Below are 17,471 nucleotides of genomic sequence, written 5' to 3' on the forward strand. Positions count from 1 at the left end.
TCATATAAACATGGACACAGCTGGACTCCTCTTGCCACCCTGGCCTTCTGCAAATTGCTTTTGGTACATCATAGGTGAGGGAAAGGAACAAGTGGTGTTTTGGCCATCAAAGTAAGCGCAGCTGACAGGCTCTGATCACTCCTGCAACCTTCATGTTGTACGTGTGTCTCAACACAGAGACAGTATGACAGTTCAGAGAGCGCTGCTTGCTGTGCGAGGCCAGTGAAGCAGCATCAAGGTTTCTAGGACTGCTGCACATCATCTCAAGCATGAATGTGAGCTGAAGGGCTTAGAAAACTTGCAGCAGGGAGCAACGTACTAAGTCACAAACAGCACGGTCCTGTGGATCTCAGAAGCAAGGCATACCGCAAGCAGCTCAGCCATCATGACACTGCATGACTCTGAAACAAGACATGCCACCTCCATGCCCTGGAACTTGCTTTTTTCTGCAAACAAGATACCCAGCTTTCAACCCAAGGGGATTGGAAATCAGAGAATGAAATACTGTGCTTAAAGTCAACCCCATTAGTGCTTATTTGCATTAAGCTTGTGTAAATGCTTTGGGCATTTCTACGGGAAAAGATAAAATTTAGTATACAAGAACTAATGTGAAACCCCAAAATCAGACATGACCAAAACGTTATGAAGACAAACCATCTGCTGCCCAAAAGGCCACCGGAGCACCAGAACATACACAAAACCCAGGAGACTCAAGTCACACAGACCTTAAGGAGTCAAGTATACCTGCAAAGCAAGCTACTGTAGGGGCTGATCAAGCAAAGCCACATGTTACAGGGAAGAGAACAAAAGGCATAGAAAATACTGGGCTGCTAGCCAATCTGATGCAGGATATAGCTATCTACAGCATCAGGCAGGCCCAGGTGTGCAATTCAGAGGGGCAGTAGTAAGGGGGAAGGAAATGATGTCTGTGGGAGCAATCCAAATGCAGGGGCACAGAGCAGTGAAGTAATGGACAATCAAGTCCAATCCTGGTCTGCTCTGGTCTCACAGCCATGTTTTTCCTCTGCAGCCACAAAGACTATATACTTGTTTTGTAGAAAGCCTCTTTTGGGTTTTACAACCACCCATCAAAACACTGTAGCCCTATTCAGACAATATGTGGTACAGCCCTGTACCATACATTTGAGGGGCCTATACCCAAGTGTGCTTTTAAAATGAATGCAGGAGTCGTTCACACAAACATGTACAGACATCTGTACATTTGCATAACAATGTCTGAATAAGGCTTGTGTCTTGCTGTTTTTAAACCACATGCTACTTTCTCTGGAAAGAAACAAAAACAGCTAGATGCAACTATTGCTGCCAGACTTGGCCATTCATCTATTTTCAAAAACTCACAGACAGCTGAAATGTGGCATTGTAATAGGCAGTGAACCCTACACAGAAGCAACATTGATTGCAAATGAAACTTCACAGGCACATATACACCTAGAAGCAGATAGCCTTGAGGTTTCTGGAAGGCTGCTTATTTGACTTTCCAAGCCGGTAATGCTGGTAATGGAGAGATTGTACTGCACAACCTTAATGACCACAGTTGTTCCAGGAGCAAGTAGAAGGTTTCTCATATTTTCCATTTACTAACCAAGCATTTCAAAGGTGGAATTGCCACCTGTTTTGGAGGGTTGGTCTAAACCACTGCAAGACTTAAAAGCACAGAAGCACCTCTGAAAATAGATCCAAGCAGTATTGGTAGCAATGAGAGTGCCAGCAGCAGTTACTGACCAACAGCAAGTTTCCAGAAGTTGCAAGTGGAAAGACGATGACTTTATTTGGAACCAAACCAGTGAAGAACACAAACCAATGTCCCATGCAGGTGGCTAAGGATCTCAGCGGTTTACCCACTACACTATTTTTTAAAAATGTTCTTGCACAGAATAGATGAAAGCACCTAAGCACATGTACATACACAGGTGCACAAATCAGCCCAACAAGTTACAAACAAGGTTGTGGCTGTAATTTCTTCACCACTGCCCTGTAATACAGTTGAATCACAATGGGAGTGGGATTTCTGACAATATCATGTTTCCAATGCCATGGTGTTAGTGAATCAACCATCAAACCAATCTATATAATTCTCTAAGGCATACCTGTGCCTAATCCAGTGTGTGGCAGCTCTCACAACAGTTCACGAGCAGAAGCATTGTGGTGATTGGGCAGTTGAGATTCCATATGCAGATAAGGAGGAGGAGCCTGTGAGAGCAGAAGCACCATGGTGATTGGGCAGTGGGGATTCCACATGCAAGTAGGTAGGAGGAGCCTGTGATGATTAAGGTCATTTGGACTGCTACTGTTACTGGTCAGAAGATGTTCTTGATTGTAGAGGAGAGGAATAAATAAATAAATGGATAGTGGGCAAGGATCTGAGAAGAAAGGGGCCATGAGGGAGGAAAAGCTCCTTCAAGAGAAGGAGTGAGTTAGATGAGGAAACAAGATGAACAAGGTCTGTTAACTCAGGGAAGTAGGGAGGGAGATAGAAGCGAGGGGAAGAGCAAGTGGAGGAAAGATAGAAAGAGAAGGGAGGGGAAAAGACAAAGAAGGAAGGGTGAAGGGTGGGCCTGAGTCTGTCAGTGGCCTGAGAGGAATGAGCATCTATGATGGTGCCTATTGGCAGCAAGGAAGGGCCCATTCAACCACTGCTGCTTGGGGCTACCAAGGCCATTGGTGGAGGGAGGCAAGCAGGCAGGCAAGGGATGGGTCCAGGCCTGACAGCAGCCTGAGGGGAATGAGTGGCTATGAAGGTGGCGGCAGTGAAGAACAGCCCGGTTAGCTGCTGCTCCTCCTCCTATGGGGAGGAACAGGAGCGGGGTGAGGGTGGGGATGTCTCTGGGGATAGGGGGCTGCAGCTTGGCCAAAAGGCACCAGCAATGCTGCAGACATGACCAGGAGGTGTGAGGAGGATGGAGTAGTGACCAAGAGGGGTGAGGGGAATGGAGGCAACCAGATGGAAGAAGAGCAGAGTGCAGCTCAGGTGAAGGTGGAGAGATCTCTGAGGTGAGGGGGGCTGTGGTAGGGAGTGAGGGGAGCAATCAAGTACTAGCGCGTAGATGCTCTGTGCGGGTTAAGCTAGCACAAGGTAGGTTTTCTGCTGAAACCAATGGTATTGTGTGGGCAGGTACAATCCTGCTTATCTTCCACAGAACCATCCCCACATAATGTATGCTGTGACTGCATCACATGGTCACATAGGAAGCCTACATAATGCAGCCACAGCTCTAGTTACTTGCCCAAGAGAACATCCCTTCGCTCATCCCTGAAATGGAAATGAGGGCGGCAAAATTTGAGGCCTATTTCCATACCAAGAGCTCTTGAAGGGCAATTGGTTCATAAGGGTTAGTCAGATGACCACTGGGGACCATGACTGAGAAGAATAATGGTATGCTGCACAAGTTTCACTCTCATGTAGTATGCAACATCAGCATTAAGTTACTTTTAAGGGTTCACTAGAGTTTAGTTTTCCTGACTATTTTATGTTGAAAAGAGTTCCGGATACCTTGGGCTTCTACAGAGCAAGCGTAAGAACTTGGAAGATGCTGTTTCCAAGAAACTATTACAGCTTACACCTCTTGTGCCTGCAAATATCAGTTATAACAGAATTAAACGTCAGAACCACCACTGGAGAACTGTAACCCTGCACAGTCATGAAGACAGCATTAAATTACTTTGCATGATGACAAGGAATTACGGGGGGCGGTTAATGCTAATAGTGCATTAAAACAGCATGTTTCTGCAAACATCTAACTTTTAGGGATCATCTGTCAAATCAGCAAGCAGCCCCACAATTTTAAAAACCAAACAAAATCACTTTTAAGATCTTGCGGGGGGGGGGGGGATGAGCATCAGAATGCTAGAAACCCCATCTCCAAGGCTTTCCAGTCTCGATCCCAAGAAAGGACCAATTCTGTTTTGAGGGAGTATATTATTGTCATCTTAACCAATTTATTTTGCTTTGTGACTCATTCTACTGATCGGCCACAAGGACAGCAGACATACAGATTCCTGGTGAATCTGAGTCTTATGGAGAGAGTGAGCTACCATCCTGTATATATTAGCCTATGATTAGTGATGGACACCAGTCCCAAGCTGGCTGGCATCCATTAAATGTAGGCACTGATATCCTTTTCAGTAACAGCCTACAACCATGGACACACCCATCTTATATAGAGCAGAGACAACAGACCATAAAAATCTATTGTTCAGAAATGGCTGCTGTATAGCATTTCCACAATACCCAGATGTTTGCTGGGCTTCAAAACAGTTCTCCTTGAGGGACAGTTAAAGATAAAACTTTGTGGTTACCATGATTAAAATAATCCCCACATCACAATAGAAAGGCACCCCACTCTGACCCTTTGCAAGGAAATTAACCACCTTTTAAACCCGATGAAGCTATCACCAACGTAGAGTATTCTTGTGTTCCCCAGAAAACTAAAAGCGGCCAAGTTAATTTAAGCCAAATTTGCAGGGAAATGGATTTTTCATGACATTGTCTGGAAGCTTTCCAAGCCGAGGAATTACAGGGCCCACATTTCCAAAGACAGCTTAATTGAGTCTTCTGCACTTTTTACAGCCTACTTTGATAAACATCAGCAGAGAACTAGACAGCCTGAAAGCTTTCATTACATCCATTGTTAGATCTGTCCATTTATGAACCTCAGGTTTTAATATATGTGTTTCAAAAGAGAAATGCTTTTTCCCTTCTCGTGAAAAGGGTGTTTAGCACTAATGCCATGGCTCTAAATGCTCTACAAGCATCTCTCAATCCAGGGAATGTGTTAAGGTTTGCAAACAGAGTGATTTGTGTGTCAGTTTGTGAAAAAGGCTCAACTTCACTCAATATCCTCTCCACAGAGATACAGTACCTGTAGTAATTAATGCAAGTTAAATATACGAGACTAACAAAACATTAACCTTTATAGAGCTGTCAGCCAAATGTCAAGGAGATGTTTATGTCTCTCCCAATCAGTTACAAGAATTCAGTACAGACAGCTTTTGAAGTCAAGTGGCAGAAATACTCATCCAGGCAAACACCTTTGGGGCTTGGGGCTAATTCATATTACAAGTGTTTCCCACTTTTGGTAAATGCACCCAAGCTGAGGGGAACAACTGGCCACAGCTCTTCAGCACATGTCTACTGCATGTTTAGAGATACAGGCCTCCCCTTCAATACCATGTTCATCAGGACACAAGTAGCAGACAAGCAGCAAAACTTGCCTGCCCCGTGACAACTGACTCTAGAGTTAAAAGCTGCAGTTTACTCAAGTAGCACACAAGTTCGGCTGCTTCCTCCAGCTAACAAAACAGTGAAGACATTCACTACAGAGTCTATTCAGACAATTGATCTGTCAGCCCTATTACACCTGTTAAAAGTATGCATGCATGGACACACACACCCCGGTGCACCTTCCCCTAATCACATGGCAGGAATGCAGTTCATTCAAACCACTCTACACACGCTGCATTCAGGGTTAAGGTAGTATTTGCAGCTTGCAGCCTGTGTAGAGGAGTGCTTTAAATGACATACTGGTTTAATATTAGTGGCTCATTCAAAAAGCTTAATACTATTTGTACTGCATAGTTTGCCAATGGATTCTAACACTTCAGTTTCAAAGGGAAACCACAGCAAGTCTCTACCAGAACGTGGGACCATAAACAATACCCTGGAGTGCCATGTCCCACCCCACCTCTACCTCAATGGATCTTTTTTACTTGTAACAAGAGCAATCAAGTTCTACAGCAGGAGTTGTAAATTGTAGCTGGGGGTGATGGGAGCAGTAGTTTAGCAACATATGGAGTACCACAGGCTGTGGACCCCTGTTCTACAGCTTTCTTGTATATCCATCAAGGTTTTTGTGATTCCACCCAGTTCCAACTTAACTTGGGAATTCTTGGCCATGGGTCTTTCATCTTGGCAAAGGCAACATCAGAATCTTCAACAGCACACTACTCAAAGCAGCAAAACAGAACAGGGTCCAGGTGAGAACGCACTTCCTGTCTATTAAATCAAAAATATCTCTCTCACACACACATATATTTTGAAGATAATTCACAAGTTACGATAGTAACTATTAACAAGTTTCCTGCAGAAGCAAGGAAGGGGATTCTGAGCTTTCACTTACCAGATCTGAGATTATTATAAGTCTGGCCTTCTCTAAGTTTGTGGAATTTTGTTACATCCATAATTTGCTATATCCTTCATGCATTAGTTTTGGAATTTAAATGTCTCAGATCAAAACGATCAGCTCATTAGGCCTTACAAAAACCAGCTTTTAATCTATCATCCATGTCTCATTGCAAGATTCAGCTTTTGCAATGTCTTTCTAGCAGCCTTCGTTTAGGGAAGAACAAGTTTCAGCCCAAAAGATTATGGAAGTCTCTGTGTTGAAATCCATGGCATTCATGTGGCATATCTTGTATGCTTTCCATGGCTACTTGCTCTTCCTTTACTGGGCACATCTTCCCTACTATTACTATTTATACACCACTTTTCAACAAAGTTCTCAAAATGGAGTTCAAAAATAAATAAGATGGGTCCCTGTCCCAAAAAGGCTCACAATCTAAAGAGAAACCCAAGGGACACACACCAACCACCACTGGAGAAATGTTGTGCTTGGATTGGACAGGGACAGTTGCTCTCCCCCTGCTAAATATAAGAGAATCACCATTTTAAAACTGGCATGAACCCTTCCCTACCATGATCACTTTGGAAAACCCTATTCTAAATAACATTTTATACCCTGTGTGCAAATAGCAACGCCTTCCATTTTGCTTACAATACAAGTGAATTGCTTCAGATACCTAGTAATATTCCCACTACAGATTGGATGAGTCACTTGACAGAATATTCTATGAACCAAGAACCTGGGAGTTGAAACAATGAAAGATGATTCCTAGCATCATCCAACTGTTTAGGATCAACACAGAGCTTCTTTGCTTTTTTTGAAGAGTGAGTATATGCTATATAAGCTTGTCTTTATAGGTATGATTCATTTCCAGGAGGGCTCCACCTTGAGAACAAAGCCCTTGCAATCACACCTAGGTCAGTTTAGCCTTACCTTGCCCATTTCATGCAGGGGAATGAAAGTAAAGTAAAGCTGAGCTGTAGAGTCAGTGTCAACTCCTGGCAAACACAGAGCCATGTGTTTGGGCAGACTTTATTCCTTTTTAAAGGCTAACTCAGCTGCTCTTTGAATAGCTTTCCCAAGAAACTGTCTCAACATTTCCATCTTCTTCAGTACAAAGGTAGTTTCAGTGGAAGTAGTGGCCAATTTGATCGTGTACATGGGCTAAGCATTTGACGTTTGACCTGCTCAGAGGAACGTAGTCATGAAATTCTTTTACCACAAGCTTAACCTACAACTTAGTGTATGGTTAGCAACCACTGATCTACCTGCTTTTGGCAGCTTCTTGACAGCACAGTAAAATGAAGGCACTACCCACCCTTATCAGAGCAGAGGAACGAACAAACTTTTAAACATGGAAATTTTTATTCAAACTACCACATCAAAAAAAGAATGTATGCAAAAATCATATACAAGGATTACATAAGTAGCCAAGATGAAATAAGCAGAGTGAAAGATGAACATTCTGCAGGACGACAATTAAAACAGTTTAAGAGATGCAGAAACCAAAATCAGATAATTAAGACACAATCCCAACCAACATTCTCTGATGGAAAGCTTATCCACTAATACCCCCTTTGGGGGCAGGGCAAGTTAACTTGCAGGAAAAGCAATCACATGCAGCCCAGATACCCCACCTTGTCACCACAATCCTTATCCAAACTCCAGACCAAAAACACAGGGTGAGGTTCATTACATAGCTACAGAGACACATAACATACAAAAATGGGAGGAAAACAAGATCATAGCATTGCCCTTGAATGGTGGGCATTCAAGCAGACAACCCTAAGACACCAAAAAGACATTAATGGGGGCGGGGCGGGGGGAGGTAAAGAACAGTGGAAAGAACTTGCGCAAGCCTGTCTCAAAGGTTTTGGGAGTCACAACTCTCAGAAGTTCATGACAATATTCTATGCAAAACTTAAATACTGACAGAAACTCTTTTGTACTTGGGCCTGAGCTTGGAGTCAAATTTAACATTTACTCCACTCTGTGAGGAAGGCACATTGCCGTGCTTGCTCATACATGTCTACATGCATTTTATTATAGTGATCTTCCATTCAGATTGGATCTTTTTTTTTTTTTTTTAAACAGGCTCCTTATTATAAGCAGCTTCTCCTTTCCCAGGCAACTCCCCAGTCTTATCCTTTCATCTCTGCTGCAAGCCTGATTAATTAAGCGAATCATTTGACTAATGCAATTAAAACACCCTTTGCCTCACCCCTCTGCCAGGACTAAGCAGCAGCAGTACAGAAAGAGGTCCCCAGCTGAAACACAGGAGCTTAGGTCGGCAACAGTTAGAAACTTATGAACATTTCCAAGGAGATATTGTTGGTGGATGGGAAGAAGAGGTGACTAAGAGCCTAACCTTCCAGATGCTGGGACAAATCACTGAGTTCTTAAAACAAAAACCACCCTCCCCCACAAGAATCCCCACATTCTAGCAGAGCTCAAAATCAAGCTTGCCTTACTAATGCAGGCATGCAGATAGCAATCAGAATCAAGCCTCTCCACCAAAGTTTCTCAGGGAGTGCTATACAAATGGGTCACTCATAAGTTACAGTTTAAAATAAGGAACCCTGAGACTTAAACCTTTCACTAGCCAAAGGGCAGATTTCTAGCCCTCATGGTTGTGGAGGAAGCATGCTACAAGAAAACTTTATTGGAAAGGTGGTAGAATTCAACTGAATGTAATATAAAAGTGTATGTGTGCACGCACACACTAACAACATATCAAGTTACAATTTTTCTGTTTGTCCTAACAACTCTTTCCCCCAGAGAACTAAGAATGTACAGCTTGCCCACAGCTACCCCAACAACTTCATGGCAGAAGAATTATATGAGCTATTGTCTTCCAGATCTCAACTCCGGCATTTTATTTATAGGATAACAGCAACTTCAGAATCCCATTTCAGCTTCCAAATATCTGAGCACAATCCAAGAAGAAAGATTCCAAGATGCCCACGCAATAAAAATTCATACAAAGGAAATCTAACACAACTCTGCTGGACTGACAATTTCAAGAACACTTCATGTTTCTAGCCATAGAACATGAAATCTTTTTAAGCATACAATTCCAGTTCCCTGAACATTTATAAATAGTATGTAACCTTCCTACTGTGCATTGCACAGTAGATTTGCTTATTCCAAGGTCAGAAAGGTTCCACAGAAAACCACCAAGATGAAATCTGAGCTTCAATTGCCCACTTCCTTTTCTCTAAGTTACAAAAGTGTCTTTCCTGTTTGGCCATAAACATACAATACTATCCTTTATATAACTCAGTAAAAAAACTGCTGGGTTTGAGTGGGGGAAATGGGAGAGACAGGACAGAATGCACACACAAGACAGACACAGTCAGTGGCTTCTTGGTTTCCAGTTTCCCTTATTCAAAACACCGCCCACTTCTTGCAAAACACACCAAGATTCCCATATGACTCACACAGCAAACAGACAAAGCAGCAAACTGCCTGGCGTTCTGGATCTTTTAAAAAGTAATAAATAGAGCTGCGTCAGAAAGCGAACATGTCAAGACACTTATGTTTTAAGCAATAGCTTCATCAAGAAAGCTGGTTGTACAGTGACACCATTCCATCAGCGGCAGAGGAACTATTTTTTAAAAAAGCAGAGAGCCCAAGAATGATTAAGTGTGGAGAGAGTCAGGTTCATTCAAGACTACACCCCCTTCTGTGATCAACAGCAATTCTGCAGCTACATATGAGTCCATTTCTTTCTTTCTAAACTTGGTAAAAAGAAATGCAGTAATTAAACACCAGCACTGTAATCATTGCCAGCCCTCCAGAAAAAAGGGGGGAAATTCATAGACTAGTTAATGTAGTTCATCTCAATAAATTTTTCAAAATGAGCAGGTGAAAATCAAATTACGATTGAGTCTAAACATCCAATCTCAACTTCACTTGTCTTATTTTACAGCACAGATTTTTTTAAGGTTCCCAATTTCCATCAAAACCCAATTTTTCCTTCAAAAGCAAGTTCCAATAAGAAGAATCTTTAGCTTTCTTCCAAGCCAGTAGAATTCAGATCATGTGTAAGGCAAGCTTGTCATTTTGGAGCTCCAGATGCTACTTGTATTCATATTAATGCAAAAAGATTTGGTGCTTTGCAATTAACTGTTTTGATTAGAACACATTTTAAAGATACTTTAAGAGGCCCTTCGAAGAACATGTATTTTTGGCAACAAATAACTTCCTAGAAGTCACCACAAGTCAATTAACAGATTGCTTACTGCTGAGAGATTGGCAAAGATTTTCATATCACACATCCAAAGTTTGGGGAAGGTAAGGGGGGCAAAGCCTTAAAATATACTTGCAATGGGAGAAAGGTTTCTTGTGCGTCTATACACCCCGCCATTAATAGGAAGTGTAATTTGTTTCTTTATTCCTTAGCTATGCCAAGACAAATAAAATATAGTGATGAAACCAGATGTGCTTGCTAAGTTGTCTACAAGCATGTTAAAAGTTTAGAGAAAAGAAATGCAGCACCCCCAAATATGCCTGAAAACCAAAAGCCCACCCACTATTTACATTTTAGAAGGAGGCAGTGAGAAAGAGAAAAACCCTTTCCCCATCATCCAACTTGTGTACAAAGTTGGTGGTTGTTTAATATAAGACTATGTAAAATGGCTGAATGATAAGCAATTTACTTCTGGGACAACACAAATCAAAAGGGCGTGCCTGGGAGAGACAAGTTGGATTATGAAACTGCTGCATACAATAGCTCAACATGCAAAACATGTTACATTTCAGTGTCTTTGGAAATTCTTAACATGTAGAGAGCCAAGGGGTTTGCTGCTGCACACACTGTGGTGTGAGGAGAAACACAAACTTTTAGATTATACTGTATGCACTTTTCTTGTGGACATAGAAAGCAGCGAGCACATACATATTCTATCCCCACCCACTAAGGCTAGGAATGCAAGGGGAACGCGGTATTCAACAAGCACAGACAGGGGCACAGACTACTTCAGCCTGATATTTCTACAGCATAAAAAGTAGGTACCCACAATTTAATGAAAACAAAATCCAAAGTAAATAAATACCAAACACCCACCCAACCCTTCCCTTGGACCTCATGTACATGCCACAAATACTATCTTGCTTCAGATTTGTACCTACAAGGTTTGAGCCCCCACCCTTGATTTTGCTCCTTCCTGTTCACATTGTTCTGGGTCAAAGTGACACCTTCAAGGGCACCAACCCACAAACTAGAACCCAAACAGGTCCAAAGAAAAGAATCTTTTCAGGATGCTTGATGTAATCAAACCTCATTCTCTATATTGCCATTCCTTTCCCAGACAGAAATCCCTTACTCCATACTTATAAATGGACCTGTCCTTTCCAAGTACACCCAGTGGTACAGATGTGGTGCCCTCCCCCACATCTGTGGCTAAAACCGAGCAATAATACATTCAAGAAAACTCGCTCTCCAAGCCCAGAACCTCATACCCACTGACCCCTAATCCCAATACAGGATCCCTCCCCTCACATGCTTCCCACAGTGGAGTCGCAGCTTCTCTTCTACAGCTCATTTTGAATCTATTGTCCCCTACTCACCTGTAGGAAGACCTTTCCTACTACCTAGTCCCTCATCGCTCTCCTCTTACCACACACAGTTGCCGGCCACCAAACCCAGCATTGCTTAGATTTCACTACTCTATCCTTCAGCCTCACCCACAATACATCAGTCTGATGAGCCTTAGCCCCACAAGCCCCACTCTCCTCCTTCAGATTCAAAAAGAGTACCTATACAGACCTACCCACCTACCGTATCCCCTTGAGACTCCAGAGGGCACTCCTCTGAATTTCCTTAAGCTAGCACGACTCTACCTACCCCATATGACATCCCAACCCCCTCTACCGTCTCTCTGCTCACACGTCTAGGGGCACTCCCAGTTCCCCCCTTAAGAGTCCTTAGTGACCCAAAGCAGCTCCTTTTGCCTAGGGAAACCCGAGGAATAGCCCACCCCTCCTTATTGCCCCCCTTTGCAGGGTAGGAAAGGGGGGTTGAATAAGTTCTGGGCGCTACTCCTCCCCAAATCTTTGCCCTACACTGACTCAACGCAGCTTCGCCCTTTTCCTCCGCATATTACTTTACTACCTCGGGCAGCTCCCTTCAATGGGAGTCTCTCTTAGCAATTTCACCCCGAGCCCTAAAAACACACCCCTTGAGGCTGCCTCACCAGAGCCCCAATGCTTCAGATAAGACCCTGCCCTTGTTCACCCTCCAAGAGCCTCCCCAGCAACCCCCAAGAGCTATCCCTCCCTCCAGAGACCACCACAGGCACGCACACCCCGCAGTTCCCCCCCTCCCCCATCCAGAACCCACCTGCCGGCCCCGTCGCCACCGCCCTGCTCGCCTCTTACTCCACTCCGCCCCGCACCGAACGACTCGCTCTAGCGAACAATGGGGGTGAACAGAGACTTTGCCTGAGCCCAGCCCCGGTCCCCATGGACACAGGCCACGCCTCCCCGCGTTCTCATTGGCCGCGCCGCTCGTGAGGGGGAACGGCCTCCTCTTCGCCACCACGCCCAGCTTTGCCCTGCCCAGCGAAAGAGTTGACAGCCCAGGTCTTCTGATTGGAGGCGAAGGGCAGGTGGGAAGAGGAGAGGAGAGGGGAGAAGGGCGGAGCCGGTGGGCGGAGAGAATCGAGCAGGTGTGGGTGGGGCCAAATGTGGGAGGGGTGGGACCCGAGAGCGGAGAAGGACGGGATACGGGGGCGGGGGAACGTGGGAAGGGGTTTATTATAAGACCAAAAGGGGAGGGAAACTTTATCTTCTAGGTGAGTGGGGTGAGGGTGTAGAGGGCTTAAAAACCGAGTCCGGAGGAGAAAAGTTCCAAACATAAAGTAAGGGACGAAGAGCAGGGTTGAGACCACAGAGTGAATTTAAGGGTAGGTTGGGGAAGAGCTCGTGGAGATCAGATCAGAGGAGCATCTTTGGAGGGCTGTCAGGAACAGATTATGCGAAGAGAATTTGATAGGGGAGGGATTTGACCAAGAGATGGTCAGGAGAAAACTGAGGCGCTTAAGAGATCGGTAACAAAGCGGGAAATCGGAAGACTGGTGGTTAAATGAGCAAATTTGGGGAAATAGGTTTTGGTGAAGGGAAAGTCTTCATAACAAGCCGAGAAGCAAAGTTTTCGGGACCAGAAAAAGGGCAACAACTAGAGGGGAATTGGAAGAAAATTTGGGGTAGGGATGAGTTGTATAGGGAGATAATATCGGAGAGGCATTTTATTTGGATAAAAGGAAAGATGGGAGAAGAAATCTTAAATGGAAGAGGAAATTTGTGAAGTGAAGCTAAGAATCTCTGGTCACAGAAGAATTTGGAGGGATGTTATCAGGAGAAGATTGCGAGGGAAAGCATGGACCTAGATTATGGAGGGGAACTGTGGAGACTTCTGATTTTGCTATTTTACTATTCCATTTTTAAAACTTATTCAAAATAACTATAAATTCTCAAAGCAGTTTACAAAATAAAATCAGGCAACTATTAAAATAACTTCTGAAGTGTCCAGGATAATTACATCTGCACCCTTCTTTGAATCTTGTTGGCCTCATTGGGAAGATGGCATCAAGAGTTCCTGGCTCAGTGGAGAAGGCTCTTGAGAATACTGAGAGAACAGTGATATGAAAACTCCTTTCCCCAGTCTTTTTGTTGCTGTCATTGGCTTGAGACCTGCAGTGGCCACAAAGGAATAACTCTTGTGCTGTGGAATTCTGTTACTGAGCTCCAGGCCTAGGTTATACAAGATGTCCATGTGTAAAGAAGTTAGGAGCTTCTCCATGCCTGGGCATATAATATCAATGGCTTACTCACTCTCCAAACCCTCTGTGGAGACAGTTGGATATAGTGGGAAATGGTGATGTTAAAAGTCCACTTCTCAGCTCTCTTTCTGCTGTACAATAATATGAGCTATATCCTGTTTATTAAATTGAAAATTAATGGTGCATAGTCCTTGCAAACCTTTTAGATGTGGATGTTTTAATCCAGTGGATAAATGTGGGATTACAGTGCTTTACATTCCAGTGCTCTGGTTTAACTGGATTATGGGTTGTGCTGTAAATAATTGTACTTATATTATGTGTTTTATTGTTTGGATGTTTGTCCCAGTGGGAATCCTTTAAATTGGGGTGGGTAGAGTAGGAATGTGCACGAACCTCACTGGGCCGGTTCAGTGTGTGTGGGGGGGTTACCTTTAAGGAGCAGGGAGGGTGCCACTTCCGGTCTGACGCTGACAGGGGTGAAAAAAGGGTACGCTGCCGCCTCGTGCAGCGATTTGGACACAGCGCCTGTGGGGGAAATGAGCTGGGGGGTGTAAGAGTACCCTTCTTGCTCCTTAAAGGTAACCCCCACGCACGCTCGCACACCGCTGAACTGGCTTGACCGCCAGACCAGTCTGGAGGTCCAGAAAAGGACCTACGAACCGGTTTGTGCACATCCCTAGTGTGGAGTCAGGGAGGGAAAGGGAAAGGAGAAAATGGAGCTGTCGCTGAATAAACCTTTAGTTAAATCTATCTAGTTTTCTTGATGTGTATGAGGGAAACAGCTGTAAAACATTTGGCGACAAGATTTTGAACCAGCTGAAGCATGTGAGCCTGCAAAGCTTGTGACTGTTCCTGTCACCTTTCCTTACAGTACCGGGCCTACATTCTTGCACAGAGGCGCACTAACCCCCAGACCTTGGAGGACCCAGTCTGGTCCTCCAAGGTCTGGAGGAGCCTCCAAATGGCCGGGGCCCTCTGGCAGCTGAGCCACTCCGCACCCACCCTGCCAAAGCTCCATTTTAAAAATATTACCGTGGGTGCGGGGGGGGAGCAGTCCTTTTCCCTTCTCCCCCGCTCCCCCAGCGGTGGTGGGGTGGGAGCAGGAGAGACGCTGGCCCCATCTGTCCGGGACAGCATCTTTAAGCAACTGCGAGGCGCGCCTGCACAGTTGTGATTGTCACAAGCCTATGACATCATAGACTTTGGGCCGCCCCAAAGGAGGTTGTGGGGGGCCTTGCACGGGGGTGTCTCACAGCTGGGCAGTCCAGGCGCCCAAATGACCTTGGTGCGCCCCTGTTACTGCACTGCCTTCTACTATCCAAGCTGCTGATTGTTTCTCTAGCTTTCTGACCGTTTCTGCACAACCCATGAAGATACTTTTTCCTTATCAATCCCGAACTCTGTTGTTCACTAGATGCCCACTGCAGCATGGCTCAGATCCCACCACCACCTTTTTTCTTTTCCACCCCTGGAGAACCTGCTCTTCCCTGGAAACAATGAAGCTCTATTTCTGCAATTACCTCCTGATTGCCTGGTCCCTGAAGGCCAGAGAATATATAATCATTTGCCCTTTCCTGCCAGCTTGGAAGGGGATGCCAATTCTTAAGAAGCTTCTCTTCAAGCTTTAGAAGATTATCATTTCAACCCTACTTTGAATGTGATTGCTGAACGTTACAAGTTCTATTCCAGATCCCAACCGCCTGGTGAATCTATTGATCAGTATATCACAGCATTGTGTGCCTTAAGTGTGAGTTTGCTAGCTTTACTGATGATATGATCAAGGATCATATACAGTGGTGGTTACAATTACATCTTTTCTGCCTCTCCATCATTGCATCAATAGAACAGCCTCCAGCAGAGCTGTCTAGGCTGGTGAATAGCTAATGTTCTTAAGGGATGACTCACTAGAGTTATCTAATGCCCACTACCTGAAAAACTGCTATTGGAGCAGAAACGTACCTTGGAATAAGTTATAGACATGGCTAGGAGGGTGGAGAATGATCTTCACTGTGCCAAATCACAGTCTTTGGTACCCTTTATCCAACCTCCTGAAATCCAAGCTGTTCAATCTAAATCTTTCCAAACCCAATCTTCTCATATGGCACTGACCCAGAAAGTGGCAGCACAAGAAAGGAGGAGCTACCAATGCTACTGATTTGGAGACTCTGCCCACAAAACCAATTTTGCCCACTGTCCTACACAGAAGGTAACTTGCAACTGGTGCAAAAAAAAGGGGACACTTTGCTAAAGTTTGCAAGTCTGCTGTCCACTCCATTACTGATTCACTATATGATGAGGATGAGACAGATGAACCCCTTCCTGACAGCATTTTAAGTGTGACAGAATCAGAGCCTGATTCTTCACATTGCCAGGTTAAATGGCCATGAAGTGCAGATGCTGGCTGATTTTGGTTCTCCATATACTATCATTTCCCATCTGCTTTACAAGAAACCCCCCACTACATCAGATCTGCATCTGCAGCCTTCAGACATCAACCCTGGGGATACAGAGGTACCTCTATTGCAGGCCTGCTCAATTTAGACCCCCCCACACACACTGTTTTTGACTACAACTCCCACAATCCCCAGCCACAGTGACCAATAGCCAGGGATTATGGGAGCAGCTGACATCTGCAGGTTGGCCAAAGTTGAGCAGCCCTGCTCTATTGCCACAAACAGATATTTTACTTCTGTCCTGGAATACAAAGGATGTGGTACAGAAGGGAAGGTGTATGTGTCACAAAAAGGAGTCTCAATATTGGGCTGGAAACATAAAAAAGATCTACGGATAGTGTTAGACCCAAAAAGCATGGAACCTGTATTACAGATGACGGAGCATCCATATGCTATGATTGTTGATTTCTTGAATGTTTTTGCTGATACTCCTGGCACTGTTATACATTTCAAATATAAAATTTGGATGAAGGCAAATGTAATACACAAACAACACAAAGTTAGGAACATACCCATAGCATTGTGTCAACCACTTAGAGAGGAGCTCTTAAGAATACAGCATGCTGACATCATAGAACCTGTTGATTCATCAGAATGGGTCTCTCCCACTGTTCTTGTGCAAAAATCAAATGGTACACTTCAAATGTGCTTGGATTTAAGAGATGTAAACAACATAATAGTGGATTGTCATCCAGTACCATATATCAGTGAAATGCTCCTTACTCTGAAAGAGGCATCAGTGTTCATTACATTAGACTTGTCTTTGGCCTATCATCAAATTGTTTTTAGCATTGTTTTAATTGTGGGTTTTATGTCTTTTAAAAAGTTGTTGTACACCGCCCAGAGCCTCTGGATGGGGCGGTTTATAAATGTAATAAATAAATAAATAAATTCCTCTGCTCAAAAGTTCTCACAAATATACAGCCTTCATTACCCCATAGGGTATTTTTCAATACAAAAGACTGACCTTTGGATTAGCCTCTGTAGCTCTGGTATTTCATATAATGATGCAGGCAATTTTTGGGACTACAGATGGCATTACTTACTTTTAGGATGATATTTTAGTGTATGGTAAAACCATTGAGGTGCATGAT

General features: G+C 44.1%; 2 protein-coding genes across 4 annotated transcripts in view; one reads left to right on the forward strand and one right to left on the reverse strand.

The window, feature by feature from the left end:
- The window catches only part of JUP (junction plakoglobin), a 69,170-nt gene extending 56,529 nt beyond the window's left edge, over positions 1-12,641 (reverse strand). The window contains exon 1 of one of the 3 annotated variants that reach the window (XM_053259346.1): positions 12,484-12,641. The gene's annotated coding sequence lies outside the window, so the exon portion shown is untranslated. Of the gene's footprint in view, positions 1-11,711; positions 12,385-12,483 lie in introns of those variants that run through there. The other 2 variants (XM_053259347.1, XM_053259348.1) reach the window with 2 other exon arrangements.
- Positions 1-17,471, forward strand: part of LOC128329000 (keratin, type I cytoskeletal 17-like) — a 213,631-nt gene that overhangs the window by 36,351 nt on the left and 159,809 nt on the right. The window lies entirely within an intron of this gene.

The sequence above is a fragment of the Hemicordylus capensis genome, chromosome 6, assembly GCF_027244095.1.
Source record: "Hemicordylus capensis ecotype Gifberg chromosome 6, rHemCap1.1.pri, whole genome shotgun sequence".
Taxonomy (NCBI): Eukaryota; Metazoa; Chordata; class Lepidosauria; order Squamata; family Cordylidae; genus Hemicordylus; species Hemicordylus capensis.